Raw genomic sequence first — 15,000 nt, 5'->3', positions numbered from 1 at the left:
CGTTTACTCTTCTGGCCCAGATCATGTCTGAAAAGTGTCAGAGAAAAAACCCAGTTCCCTTAATTGACATATCCAGTTAAAACAAATAACTACATGATGCAAGACTTGGGAGGCTTCAGCTAAAGATAATTAGCTGGGGGTGCCCTTGTCAAGACAACAAATCACAACGATGCCTGTGTTTTATTGGTGGTATTCATAAATGATGGATGCTATTGGGAAGTGCTGGTATGCAGCAAAATTGTATGTCAGAGTCATACACATGTGCAAATATACTGGTACTCTGTTGTTCATAGGTTCATAGGTTCATAGGAGTTTACTAGGCTAACGACCGCAAGGGCCTTTTTAAGCTTAGCCATGCATCCCAAATCTCTGACAAGTTCTGATACCCATGATAACTGTAAGCAGGGGCTTGAGAGTTAAACATTTACAACCAGGAGTCTGGGAAATTAACCATTTGCAGTCTGCCTGTATCCACTAGAGACATAGGTACCAAACCAGGGATGAATTTCCTTTTCCTCATCCAATTATCCAAGTTACACTTGAATTGTATTAGGGAGGAACCTTGCTTCACATAGATGGGGAGCCCATCCCAGAAAAGGGGTGGTCTCTGGGATATATACCTCTCTCTCCAGCAGATCCAATTTATATCACAGGTCCATCAAAGTGGGATTTGACAATGCCCTGTATGCCAGGCATAGATCTCCCCTCAAAAGCCTGTAGGAGACAGAATACAGGGATAGGGCCTTGAAGCAGACTGCATAGGGCATGTTACTTATGCCCTTGTATTATTTTAGTGAGGAACATCTGTGGGCTTTCCAATTGCTGGATATGCCTGGTTAGGTACGTACCAAAGGGGGCATTATACTCAATGATAGTGAATGCCGAATTCAAGTGGAACATTGATTCCTTGGACCTAGATGCCATACCTTTGTTTATAATTTGCGCAACATATAATGATTTCCTTACTACTGTAGACACATGATGGTCAAAGGCTAGACTACTGTCTATGTGTGTCCCCAAGTCCCTGACTACTGGGTCAACTTTTAGGGCTGTGTTGTCAATATGATAGTTACCAGGGGTGGATGACTTCCTGAATGATACTATTATGCATTCCTTTGCATTTAGTTTTAGTCCATGACTCTGAAACCAGTTGTTTCTCTGTGTCAGCCCTTCCTGGAGAACATTTATGTTGGTGGGCAATTTAATGACAGCTCCTAATTTGCAGTTATATACAAATTAGTCATCCAGAGTCCATTGACATTGGCCTTGACTTCAGAGAAGTAAATGCCAAAAAGGAGCAGTCCCAGGACCGATCTTTTAGAGACTCTGCTTGTGACTGATTTCTTTGTAGAGGTGGACTCCCCAATTCTAATTTCCTTAGTCCTGTCTGTGAGCTGGCTATCCACTGGTTGACATAAGGGTTAGTGTCTAACCTCTTAAGTTTGTCAACAATGCCTGAGTGAGGTATTGTGTCAAATGCCCTGGCCAGGTCAAGGTTGGCAGTGTGAACCATTTTGCCCATATCCTTTGCTTAGGTGACCTTCTCAAAGAAGTCCACCAGGTTGAGTAGGCATGACCTCTTCTTGATAAACCAAACTGGGTTTGATCCAGTCTCTGAAGGATTCCGTATCATTTCCATGATAATTCTTTACATGACTTTCCATATGAGACTAGTGAAACTTGAGTCTGTAGTTTCCAGGGTCTGTGGATGGCCCACTTTTGCACAGAGGGATGATTGTTGCTATTTTCCATTCATAAGGCATGAAGACTGTTTGTAGACTACAGTTAAACAGGAATTCCAGAGGGGCTGAAAGTTCATGTTTCATGCTGTTTAGAAAGCATCCTGGGATATTGTCTGGGGCCATTGATACAGTGTTCTTGGCCTTAGACAGATCATTAAGGACCTGTTCCCTAGTGATAGCAGAGAGAGTAACATTTGATGGTTATTTCCTGAGGGAAAGCAGAGAGTGAGAGAGGGGTAAAGTTGGAGCTGAATTTGTCAGCCAATAGATTTGTTGTATCTTCTGGTTCAGTATAGGTGGCTCCATTTTACAATGAGCTCTGCATACAATTGTATATTTCCTTTGAGGTTGTGGGCATAGCTGAAGAATGCTTTGTGATTGTCCTTGGCCTGTGAGACCAAAGTTACCTCAAATTTGACTTTGGTAGACTGTATTTGTCCTCTGAGTTGTTTGTTAAGTTTTATGAGAGTGCTTTTCTCTGCTGGATGCTGTATCTCCTAATTTTTGCCGTGACTTTCTTCCTTCTGTTATACAGCCTGCTGATGTTGTGATTCCACCAAGGTGTCTTGTTTTTTGAGTTAGTTCTGTAATTCTTCCTGGTGGGTACAGCTGCCTGTATGCTGCATACACAACCGCATACCTGCCTGACTGAGCTTGCAGTAGACATGCAAATCAAGTCCCCTTCCATTATCTATGATTCACAAACAAGTGAATCATGTTGTACAATATTTAGTGACACGTGGACATATGGTGCCCTAGGTGCAGTTTAGCTGCACTTAAAGCATAAGGAATGTTGCCAAATATCCAGGAAAAGCTGTTGTTGTGCTCAGAAAAGCATCGACAAGCAACAAGAGCTGCTTGTCCTATACATAAACCTTTCTATCTATGATCTATAATATATATTTATTTATACTTAAAATAGGTAATATATAAGGGATCTAAATGAGTAGCTTTGCTCATTGGAGAAGCATTTCTTTTTCAGGTGAGGGAGTGTGGGAAAGCAGAACATCACAGAGCAGCAGGATGCATGGTTATGAGATTTAATATGCAAACGTTTTCTATAGTTTACTCTCCAAAGGAAATAAACTAACTATTTATGCAAAAGTTAAAAAGAGGTAATAGTGAAATGTTAGATTACATTTATTAAAAGAAGGGCTGCATGGCGGAAGGTAAGCAGCCTCAATGAAGGATCAGGCATGGAGGTGTAGAGTTACCTGTTGCAGGGAAACAGATGGAAAGCAGTAGCAGAGTGATAATTACTAAAATAAATAAATAAAAATAAATAAATAAAAACAGTCAAGCTTTCCAAATGCCCTTGCAGCTAGAGAGCAGGGAAAGGAGCAACCATCTTCTTTCGACTTTTTCCCAGTTAGGGGTCACCACAGCGGATTACCTTGTCCGCACATTGAATGGCAGTGGAGTTTTACGGTGTCGAGTTGCCAGCCCGGCGCCCAACCTTCCACAGAAGGCACACTCACATGCACATGCACACCTAGGGCCAATTTAGAGTGTCCAATCCACCTGCAGCATGTCTTTGGGATGTGGCAGGAAACCGGAGCACCCGGAGGAAACCCACACGACCACAGGGAGGACATGCAGACTCCGCACAGAAGGCACCCCAGCCGAGGATCAAACCGGAAAACCTCTTGCTGTGAGGCGGCAATGGTAACCACTGCACCACCGTGGCTGCCCTATGGAAAGGAGCAACCATAAAGGTGATAAATCCAGACACAAAGAGAGAGACGCAGTAGGAAAATCTTGACAAAAACTGATGGTTTTGTTTTAAGACGATGTATGGCAGGTCTAGCTGCCCAGTAAGGTAGGGAGTATTTTGGAGTATCTAAAACTCTGAGTTTAGCCAGATGCAATGTAATTAAGCCATAATACAGTAGGTGTTGAATGCCATGTAGGAGGAACCCTGAGAGAGAGAGAGATGAACATGCCATGTTTGTAACTGATAAATAAGATGTGAGCTGTAGCTGCTGTGGTAAAAGGTTTGATTCTCTCAGCCCTTATTGGTCATTGTGTGACCTTGTGAAAGGTCACTTAACCTGACAGCGCTTGTGGGAAATTGGGAACCTTTTTTAGGGTTTGATGAATGTCAGCAATGGGTGCCTGAACTCGCTGTTTGGGTCATTCTGCAGTGCAAGTTCTATTTACTAAAAGTGCCCACTAGACACTCCCATTCCACAACCAGCTCCATGCAAGTGAGTTGGGCTTCTTGCCCATTTAAAGTTTGAGAATAGCTTGAGATCGTTTGGCCCCAAGACTTCTAATCATTCGCTTTACCAGTAGTTCAGCCTCACCATAACCTCTGTCTTTCACTATTTCCTTTCCATCTTTCTTTTATTTTTCCTTGTTTTACTACAGAATAATGCTAGTAGGGACTTGGAGTCTTCAAATCTCCATTGGAAAGAAAGAAGTACTTTGGTATAGCCAATATTCTGAAGAGATAAAAACGACAGAGTGATGATTCCTTGCAAAAAGGGCAGGGATAGCTCACCTGGAGAGTAAGCAAGTTTGCAGTTGCTGCAGAGGATTAAGACATGAGCTGTAGCCCCTGTGGTACAAGGTTTGAGTCATTAATTCCCCATTTATGTACTGTGTGCACTTGAGAAAGTCACTTAACCAGACAGTGCTTTTGGGAAATTGGGTTGCACTCGACAATGGTCCCCTGGACTGCAAGCCAAGTAGGTGCCTTTGAACCTAAGAGAATATTCCTGTGTAAATGCTTCCTGTGGTTGTAATAATAATAATAATAATAATATTACTGACATAAAGGGAGTTTCTAGGTTGCCATCTGTCTCTCTTGCAGGTAACTAGATGTTTTTGTGAGGGCAGTATAGATCATGTCCGCCACATATGGGGAGTGTATGGGTTATATATGTAAGTGTCATTTCCTGCTGTTCTGATATTTGTTATCACTAGTTCTGTGCTTTTTATTTGCAAATAAATTATGTTGGCTCAGCATATCGTTGATGCCAAATGTGTGTTAGATTTCAACTCACCTGCACCTTGATGGAAATGCTGCAGCTAATTTTATTGGATGCTTATACTGTTCATGTATCTAGTAAATGTTCACTGTCCACAGCTTAAAGAGATTATGGAGATGGGACAGAGACACACCCAAGGGTATAGTTGTTTTACTCTGAAAGGAACTGCTATGGTAAATCAACATTAATACATTTTAAAAATAAAATGATTGTATATTTCAGCACAAATTTCCTTACCTTGCATATGTATAAAATCTACTTATATCCATTTGAGGAGATCAGGAATTTGTGCAAATTTCGGGGGGGTTGCCTCTGTCACACCCTTTTACTTATATATTTACATTCTGAGGTTACTCCATCTCTGAAACAAAGCAATCTTTATTAAAGCAACACTTTGTTAAAGCAACAATCACTTTCATTCTGAGTTCACTCTATCCCTGAAACAGAGCGATCATTCTTGCTGCACCGCATGCCAGTCTTGGAGAAGACTGAAAAGCATATCTTTAAGGCTTTACAGATCAGACAGTGGCCAAGGGAACAACAACAACAACTCATGTAATTCAAGGTCAGGCAAACAGAGCTCAAGCAACTCACTGAAAGGCAGTTGTACCAGGTCAAGCAGAAACTGTTATCCAAAAATGAACTCTTTTATGGCTACAACTGTATAAAATACTAAAAACAAGTACTGTTTTTCAAACAAACAAGCAACCATGTTACTGTTACACTAAAATTTGATATAACAAGTGTTTACAGATACACCCATTTTAACCAAGTCTAAAAAACAAATTGTTAGTATGATTCAGTTTCAAATGAACTTCTATGGCAGTTGAGATTAGATTCTTGACATTACCCTGGAATCAATGAAATTAGTTCCACCATGTGCATTTTAAAACTGAAAAGTTTGAATAGATAAACAGTGGGCACTACTGTCAGTAACTGTGTGGGGCTGTTATATTGGTACTGTCTTGGGTATTATTTAAAGGGCATTTAAAGAGTATTTTATTGGTATTTTAAATATGCATTGTTTATGTCTGTATTTTTGAACTGCAGTGTGTTGCATTCAGTGAATCTTTCACTTGTATGCATTCATATGCATGCATTGAAACATTTTTATCAAACTGGATATTCTGTTTGGTGTTACAAAATTAGCTTTTGTGCTTTAGAGGGAAGGGTTCCTTTTAGGAGTGTTAGCTGCCACACCCAATGACCTTTGGTTGCAGATCATGTGGTGTGACAAGTGGGTTATTTAAACTCTTGCTTCTAAGGAAGTGTGTATCTGAAGTTAAACTATTGTGGATTAACGAAAAGTGTTCTATCATTTTTGAGCTTAATAAATACTGCTTTTGTGGATCTAGTTGGACTGAACAGGAAGATGGCCCAGTCTTCTCCCACATGACTCTCACCAGAACAGGAATGAATGGGCTGACTGGGCTACCCAGTCAGGAATGAATGGATCATAAGACTCTTATGTAGTTATGGCATGCCTGTTCTTCACCCCCTGCTGGAAAGAATGGGGGATGATTAGGTGAAGACAGAGGAGCAGATGGGAAGGTCAACTTGTACTGAGGAAGGCGAGGAAAGAAAAACACATTGAAGAGCATACATTAGCAAATTAAGCAATGGGGTTAGTGTGCTATGTCTAGGGTGTTATGTATGCTTACCTGCTGTTAAATGTGCTATGAGTTTTTTATAAATGTTGACTCTTTGGGTTAAAGCATATAAAATTACTTCCTCAGTGTTCTTAGTACCCCAGTTTGGTTTTCAGCTGAGATGACTTCTGTGCAACACCTGCATCATGTCCTCTCTCTTTCTGCATGTGTTTTTGCCAGATGCTCCAGTTTCCTCATCCCAAAGACTTGTGATCCTCAAATATTGCTTTTATGTATATGCTCTCTGTGACGTGTGTGTGTGTGTGTGTGTGTGTGTGTGTGTGTGTGTGTGTGTGTGTACTACTACAGACTCCCACTCCATCAAGGATTTGTTTTTCTGCCTTGCACCCCTTGAGTAGTATGATACACACCACTAGTTCCTCGTGACTTTGAACTGACTTAAGTGAGTAATCAGAAAATGAATGAATTAATGATCCTTGATATATTCATCTGTTGCTGTTATAGTTGGCATAATATATTTTCAACATGTTTGTATGTTTGTTATACTTTTTTTTTATTAAAAATGCATGGAAAAGTAAATGAAATGTTGGCCTGACTCTATCATTACCAGTGAAAAGAGATGGATAGTTTACACCAATGATCAAATACTATTCCACTCAAAGCATGAAACAGTTACAAATTATAGATAGGTTCCTCGGTTTCTAAAATGGCCAAGGCAAAATTGATCATAAAATAGCATGAGTTTTAGATTAGTTTATAAATAAACTTAAAACACATGTTTAAGCACTTTCCCTCTCTCTCTCTCGCCCTCTCTTTATGGCTCCACACTCCCATAAAAAGCTGACTCATAAACTTAAACAGTAACCCATAGGGATCTTTTGCATTCAGAGGTTTTTAACAGAACTACTTGAGTAATCCTTAATTAAAATTCTTAGCATATTTTCCTCTTTTTATGCAAACTTTTTCTCCAAACCATCCCTCCTTTTCTGGAACAAATAGATAACATTCCCTTTCCCTTAAGAACAACATATACATTGCAGGAGATCAACACCAGGGCACTGAACATTTTCTAGAATTCTTTGGAAACCAGTTTGCTGAACACATGTTGCTATGTCTTCAGTTTTCAAAAGAATGAAGCCAGGGGCAAAAGATAAATCTCTTTCTTTCTTTGTCTTTCCTTTTTTCTTTTTATGGTGGAAAGTCCCCACTAAATTCCTAAGGTCTATGGCAGTTACAATACAAACTATATACTTTCCAATATTATTTAACTTCAGATGGGAAAAAATACTGCTTTACTGGTTAGCTCTAGGTGAACTAATTATTTCTGTCAAAACAGCCCTTTCAGTACTTGAATATCTTGTAAGTAATAATCAAGAATCTGAACATCAAATGACCAGAAGACAAGCACACTCTTACCACTAACCTTAATCTTGCAGTGCCCTTGGATGTAATTGCAGTGTTTCAGAAATGTATAACCTTCCCATAAAAATTAAAGCTCTATTTTAATCTGCCCCTCTTTCATTATTTGTATTTTATTTATCTGTTTTATCATTAACTGGATAAGTAAACTGGTCCTCTTAGAGCCTTTTCCACTACACTCTGGATCACAAAAGCAAATAAAGCGCGCGTGCGCACACACACACACACACACACACACACACACACACACACACACACACACATATAAATATATAGATAGATATATAGCTATATATCTATATCTAATGTATATATATATATATATATATATATATATATATATAGGTGTGTGTGTGTGTGTGTGTGTGTGTGTGTGTGTGTATGTATGTATGATAGTCAACAATCATGTTTTTGAGAAGAAGGAGGAAAGATGAGTAGTCCTAGAAAACTCTCTTGGACATGGATAACATACCAAACTACACAGACAGTGATGAGAGGTTAGCATTGAACCCAGCTTCCGGAGCTGTGATAAAGAGATCTTGCCTTTAAGCAAGATACTCCCCAAAGTGTCTAGCTAAAGTAGTAGAAACCTGCTTACTTCCTCCTCAGCACAACCGACCACATCAGCTATATTTGTAACCAAATATGGCTCCCTAGACATGCAGCATGCCTTCTTATCTCATGAATGCTCAGTATGCGAGTTACATTTTGTATCAGACAAAAGGATTAAAGTCCTCCTGCCATTGCTAATAGCTCTAGACTAGCACAGACTGATACATGCCCACCAAGCCTATGACAATAGGTATGATTCACAGACATGAATAGCCATACTCTGTCCATGAAGTAATGAAAGCAACAGTTGGCTAATGCATATGCCGCTGCATCAAGAAACAATAATAAAACATAATAATAATACTAAACATCACATATAGCTACACTATGTAAATAGGCCCTTTCCTAAATGCATCATGATTCGTAAATCATCCAGAATCTTACACCATTAATGCCTACTTTATAGCTCTGATTTGATCTGGGGTCTGCAGTGAGTAGACACTTGAACATATTGCTGGTCATGTATGTCTAAACGGGGTATGGCACCTGGCCTTACATGCACTACCAGGCTGCAGAGTGCAGCTTTGTTGGTCCTGGGCACTGGGGCTATTCATCTCCTACTTTGGCACTCACAGTTCCTAATACAGCATGCCCTGTTGAAATATCCAAATGTGGACGTGTGTTCCATCAGCTAACAAAAGCCCTATCCCTAACAGTATCACTACCAAGACAACACTTAATCTTCTTTTTAGTTGGGATTTACTCCTATACTTTTTTTTCAGTGGGAGAGAAGTATTCAGTATTTTGTGATTCACTCTTATGAGTCTTTCAGTGTTTTGTGAGTCTCTCTTTTTTGATACTATTTGTGATTCTCTCTTATGAGTCATTGTGTATTATATATATATATATAGTTGTTGTTGTTTGTCTTTCAGCTTTTCCCGGTTAGGGGTCGCCACAGCGGAACTCCGGTCCGCTAATGATTTGCAGTTGTTTTTTTTTTTTATGGTGTCGAGTTGCCAGCCCGACACCCAACCTTCAACGAAGGCACGCCCATTCAACGCATGTCTTTCGAATGCCCACTTGACTGAGGGGAGGACATGCAGACTCCAAACAGAAGGCACTCCCAACACTGGTGTGTGTGTGTGTGTGTATATATATATATATATATATATATATATATATATATATATAGATATATATATGATTACTTAAAATGAACTAAAACATCATGAGATCGACAATAAAAATATTGACAGAAACATGTCTAATTTAACAAAAATCTAAACTGAAAAATATCCAAACACAAAATGCTGCCAGAATTAAAGTTATACTAGAGAAGGGTTTATGTCCTTTCCCTACTGTTGTGTGAACATGGAGTTGATGTATATAATTAGCAGGGTTGCGGGAAGTGCTGGCAGAGATTGCTCCCGGCAGAAAAAAAATTAGTTTAAATGTGGTTAGATTTTTGTCAATATTTTGTGTTTAGGTGTTTTTTTTTCAGTTGAGATTTTTCAAGTGTATGTATGTGCGTGTGTGTGTGTGTGTGTGTGTGTGTGTGTGTGTGTATGTGTGTGTGTGTGTGTATAAAACAACCCTATGAAAGTAACATGAAGGTACCAATGCTTTCAATAAGTAATCGAAGAGAGGGAATTGTTTTTTGTGCATGTGTTATAAGTGATAAAAATGTAGACATGAAAACACAAACTTGGAAGCTGAGTCCATTATATTTGAATATTTGCACACAGAACTTAAGGTCTGGTCTGACCAAACCCAGTAGAATGTTAGCATGACCTCTCTGCTTCTGGAATCTACCATCCTAAGAATATCAACATTCTGTTTGCTGGTGCCAGTGTTTCCTTTTTTGTATGCATAACTATCAGTGCCTCTTCCCTAGTAGATATTTCACACCAGGATTGTTGTAGTCTACGTGCTTTGCATTTATTTGCATTGATCTTCTTAAGATGCATTTCTTCTACCTTGTTCAGCTTCTCCAAATTCTTCCCTAGACTCTTTCCTGTCCTTCATTTCTGTACCTTTGTGTCATCAACAAACAGTCTGATCCTGCTATCTACTGCCTTAGACATGTCAGGGCATGTCATGTCACACCCAGGACAGACCCCAGAGCTGTGATCAGTGGTCATGCCCTTAGTGAGATGTACTCAATGACACTGCATACCATTACAAAGAAAATACACCTAATAAAAGAGAGAGAACATGACCAAGCTCCTAAAAGAGTAGATGATTGGCTGCTGAGGTTAAAAGGAAGTGAGTGTATTCCTGTTTGGACTGCAAGTTCCATGTGTATCTCAGCATCTTATGTTCATTCTACCTGTAACAAATTATGAAATGTGTAGATTTCTACACTTAACCACTTTTGGGCTATGAAACTTTAAGCAAGATAGTTATATTCATTTTGCTGCTAGGTAACACATAGTTCAACAGTTTAGATCATGTTATCTTTCCTGACCTAATGGATATTACAAAAAAAAACAGAATGCAGAAACGGATTAAATTTATATTGCATTCTGTATTTTTATAATGACCCCTCTGAACAACTAGGCAATAGCTATCATATCCTAGAAGCTCCAGGTATTTTGAACTTAAACAAAGAATAGAAATTAGTGATCACAAGTGTTTCTCTGCTTCAGTTCTCAGCCTGGGTGACTTTTGTGCAGAGTCTTCATGTTCTCTGTGTTCATCCAGGCTTTCCCTAGGTACTCCAATTTTCTACCACATTCTGAAGACATGCAGCAGGTTGACTGAATACTCTAAATTAGCCATATTAGCAAGTGTGTGTGCATGTGTGTGTGTGGTATGGAAGAAGAACAGTGGCAGGGCTAGCCACCTGGTGGTGTGAACATTGACTTTAGATAGTTGTCACTGTTGATGTGACCCTGACTCCATGTGCAAAAATTAGTTAAAAGGGTGGTGGTTGAATTGATAACAAAAGGTCAACATTATAAAGTAATATTTATATATATTTTGTTGACTCGGTTAGTCCCATCAGTCTAGTGGCCTTTTTTTCATGGGAGACCTACATGGTATTTATACTAATAAGGTAAACTTGGACAGCCATCAGGGAGCTTTTCCTACTTTATTTAATTAAGAGCTGTGGGATTTTTACACCCACCTGAGCTACCACCAGGTCAAGCATATGGGAAAATGTGACTGTGGTTTAATGGGTCTATATTACTTCATCGAAGGTTCACTTCAGCGAACCTCCGTTCATCAAACAAAAAACATCAAACATTCACTTCAGTGAACATTCACATCAGCAAAGGATTTATGTAGGGAAAGGAACTAGTTGGCCAACATAAGTAAATGTGCCCTTTTCCCCACTGTAGTGCGATTTCGGAGTTGGTATTTATAGCTAGGGGGATGGGGGGTGCAGCCTCCCACCAGAGTTGCCTTCGACATGGTTCATCACTAGCTGCTCTTGCATATCATGCAATCTCTGTCCCTAGACCCATTAACCATCAACTGGTTCAAATCTTACCTTAATAACAGAAAACAAGCGGTACTCTGGCACAATAATCTATCAAATCTCCTACCTAACTCCCTTGGTGTCCCTCAGGGCTCCATATTAGGGACGCTCCTATTTTCCATCTATATTAATGATCTTCACTCAGCAATTCCTCATTCTACCTGCATTCAGTATGCAGATGACTCCACTATTATCTGCTCAGCTACCTCTCAAATTGAACTGCAAACCATAACCCAGAATGCATTTAACACTGTGGAACAATGGTTTACAAACCGCTGTCTCCTCCTAAATCCTAAGAAAACAAAACTGCTACTCTTCTCCCCAACACGTAAGTCCACCCCCACACAATTTACACTTACATCTAACAATGGTACTATTATCTCTCCAGACCCAACTACCAAGCTCCTAGGAATAACTATTGACAATAACCTCAACTTTGACACACATATTAACAGTACAATAAAAACAGTCAACAAGAAACTTGGATCCCTCTATAGAATCAAGCCCTTTCTTACTCCAACAGCCAAGACTGCTATAGCCATAACTCATCTCATTTCTACTCTACTCTATGCCTCACCCATCTATACAAACCTTTCTAAAACCAACATACACAAGCTGACTGTATCCTATAATAATATTGCCAGATTTGCTGCTGCCTCTCCTTTCCGAACTCACCACTGTCTAAATCTTATACAACTTGATTGGTTAGAATTTCTGCAACATCTTCATTTTTCACAGCTTACTATTGCCCATAAAAGACTGTATCAACCCTTGAATACTCCTATACTCTCAAGCCTACTTACCCCCTACCATAATCCTAAAAACTTACGCTCTGCTAATAAACTACTGTTTAACACCTGCAGAGCTAACAATGTAGCAGGTGACTCCCTCTTCTGTAACACCGTTGGTAAACTATGGAATCTTCTACCCACTGAACTTACTACTCTCTGCTCTCATAAACCTTTCAAAAAGAAGCTCAAGGTTCATCTCAAGAAACACTGGTTATGTTCCTGTATCATCCCTGACTAACTGCTGTTTCTTCTCCCTACAACCACCTGCATCAGCTACCCTTCCCTTCTCAATCTGCTTATTATGAATCCTGTGACTGAATTCTTCATATTTACTTCTTTATTATCATCATTGTTTAACTGCTTTACCGTCGTATACATTGCATATATTCTTCTGCAGACTTTTTCATGACCATACTTAAAATTTTTTTTATTATATTTTGTTCTATTCTACTTTGGTTTATTATATATTGTTTATTGTTTTATTCATATTGTTTTGCACATGGAGCTTTTCTCCCCGGGCCTCTACTGAAAATGGACATGTATCCAGCTAGACTAGCCCAGTCAACAAATGTAAAATAAAACAAAAATAAAAATAAAATAAATAAATAAATAAACGACACTGGTATGTGTTACAGGAAAATGTTGGGCAAGTAGTTACTTTTCCCGTGTAACACATTCAGTAAAGTTAATGTTCACTTGTCTTTCTTTGATGAATGGAGGTTCTCGGACGTGAACCTTTGAGGAACTAATACACACCCAGTTTAACATCTCATTTGAAGGACAATACCCTCAGCCTGAATGCAGCAAACACTCCTCCCACCAGCATTAGAAATTCATCTACTATGTGTGGGAATAGAACCTACAATCTTCTGCACCAAAGTTGATTATGCTACCTGTTGCACCACTGACACCGACTTAATCAGCTTATAGAGTAAGTGCTTGTTGCACTGCACTACTGGTTGCTGTAAAAAAAAGATATATATTGTTTTTAAATGTACAATACCCAAGTATATATTGCTCTAAGTAGAAGAAGGCCCACTGTAGAATTAACAAGGTAAACAGTGATAAACAATGGTTGAAGTAAGCTACAAAGGTTTCTGTGTGAAGCAGTTAAAGTGCAGGAAATGCTTGGAGTAGAAAAGAGCTAGAAGAAAGAGGTACTATGGAAAAAAAAAAAAAAAAAAAAAAAAATATATATATATACATACGCACACACACACACACACACACACACACATATATATATATATATATATATATATATATATATATATATATATATATATATATATATATACACACACACACACACACACACATACACACACACACACACACACACACACACACACACACACACACACACACACACATATATATATATATATATATATATATATATACACACACACACACACACACACACACACACACACACACACACACACACACACACACACACACACACACACACATATATATATATATATATATATATATATATATATATATATATATATATATATAAATATATGGAAATAAAGACAGTCATATTTCATGCAGGAACGATAATCCAAGCAGAAATCCTTAGCCAGTAATATAGCCAGTAATGTACAGTCTCCTGAGAACTTCTCAACACAATTCAAAGCGAACTCTCAGGACAGTTCAAAAACAAATTCTCAGTAAAAACATCCACGTAGCAACTAAAATAACATATGGTTTATTTGCAAATCTAACAAGTAAGCGCTTTCACCCGAAGGCTTTATCAAACTTTTACAACCACTAAAACAAACATTCAAAGTTTAAATATCATAAAAATGTATCTGATTGGTTAATTAATTCATTTAAGGCACAACTGACATCATTTTAAAGACATACCTCAATCATTCTAAAAAGCAACTTCATTAAACAACTGTAATTCAAATACAGATATAGCCATATACAATTAAAAGCTGGGTATAAGCGCACAATAATAAATTAATACACATAACTAATTGAATAGTTTACAGTATAAATAAAAATATAAATATATATATATATAAAGTATAACTCAGGTAATAAATAGATGTATAGATTAATTAAATAAAATTGAATATTAATAATGGAACCCAAATCCCTAATAAATATCTCAATAGTACATAGATACAATAGATCCAAATAACTAAAATTCTAAAACAGGGGTGGGTTACTTAGGTCTCATCAACCTTCTCTTACGTAACAATGGCTGTAATTGCACCTTATCATTCAGCCCAGGATGTTTGTCAGCTCTTAATCTTATAATCCAGCGTGTTTCACACTCCTGCAAAAAATTATCCACATTCCCCCCTCTAGGGCTGGGCTCAATCCTCTGTATTACATTAAAACTGAAAAAATGTGCAGGTCCCATACTTTTTACATGTTTAGCAAGTG

General features: G+C 38.4%; 1 protein-coding gene across 2 annotated transcripts in view; it reads left to right on the top strand.

Annotated features, from left to right (window-relative positions):
• The window catches only part of PTAFR (platelet activating factor receptor), a 147,248-nt gene that overhangs the window by 120,529 nt on the left and 11,719 nt on the right, over positions 1-15,000 (top strand). The window lies entirely within an intron of this gene.

This window comes from Protopterus annectens, chromosome 1.part1, assembly GCF_019279795.1.
Source record: "Protopterus annectens isolate FY-2018-M chromosome 1.part1, PAN1.0, whole genome shotgun sequence".
NCBI classification, from domain to species: domain Eukaryota; kingdom Metazoa; phylum Chordata; order Ceratodontiformes; family Protopteridae; genus Protopterus; species Protopterus annectens.
Note: the sequence above shows the minus strand (reverse complement) of the source record. Positions and strands in the feature narration are given on the sequence as shown.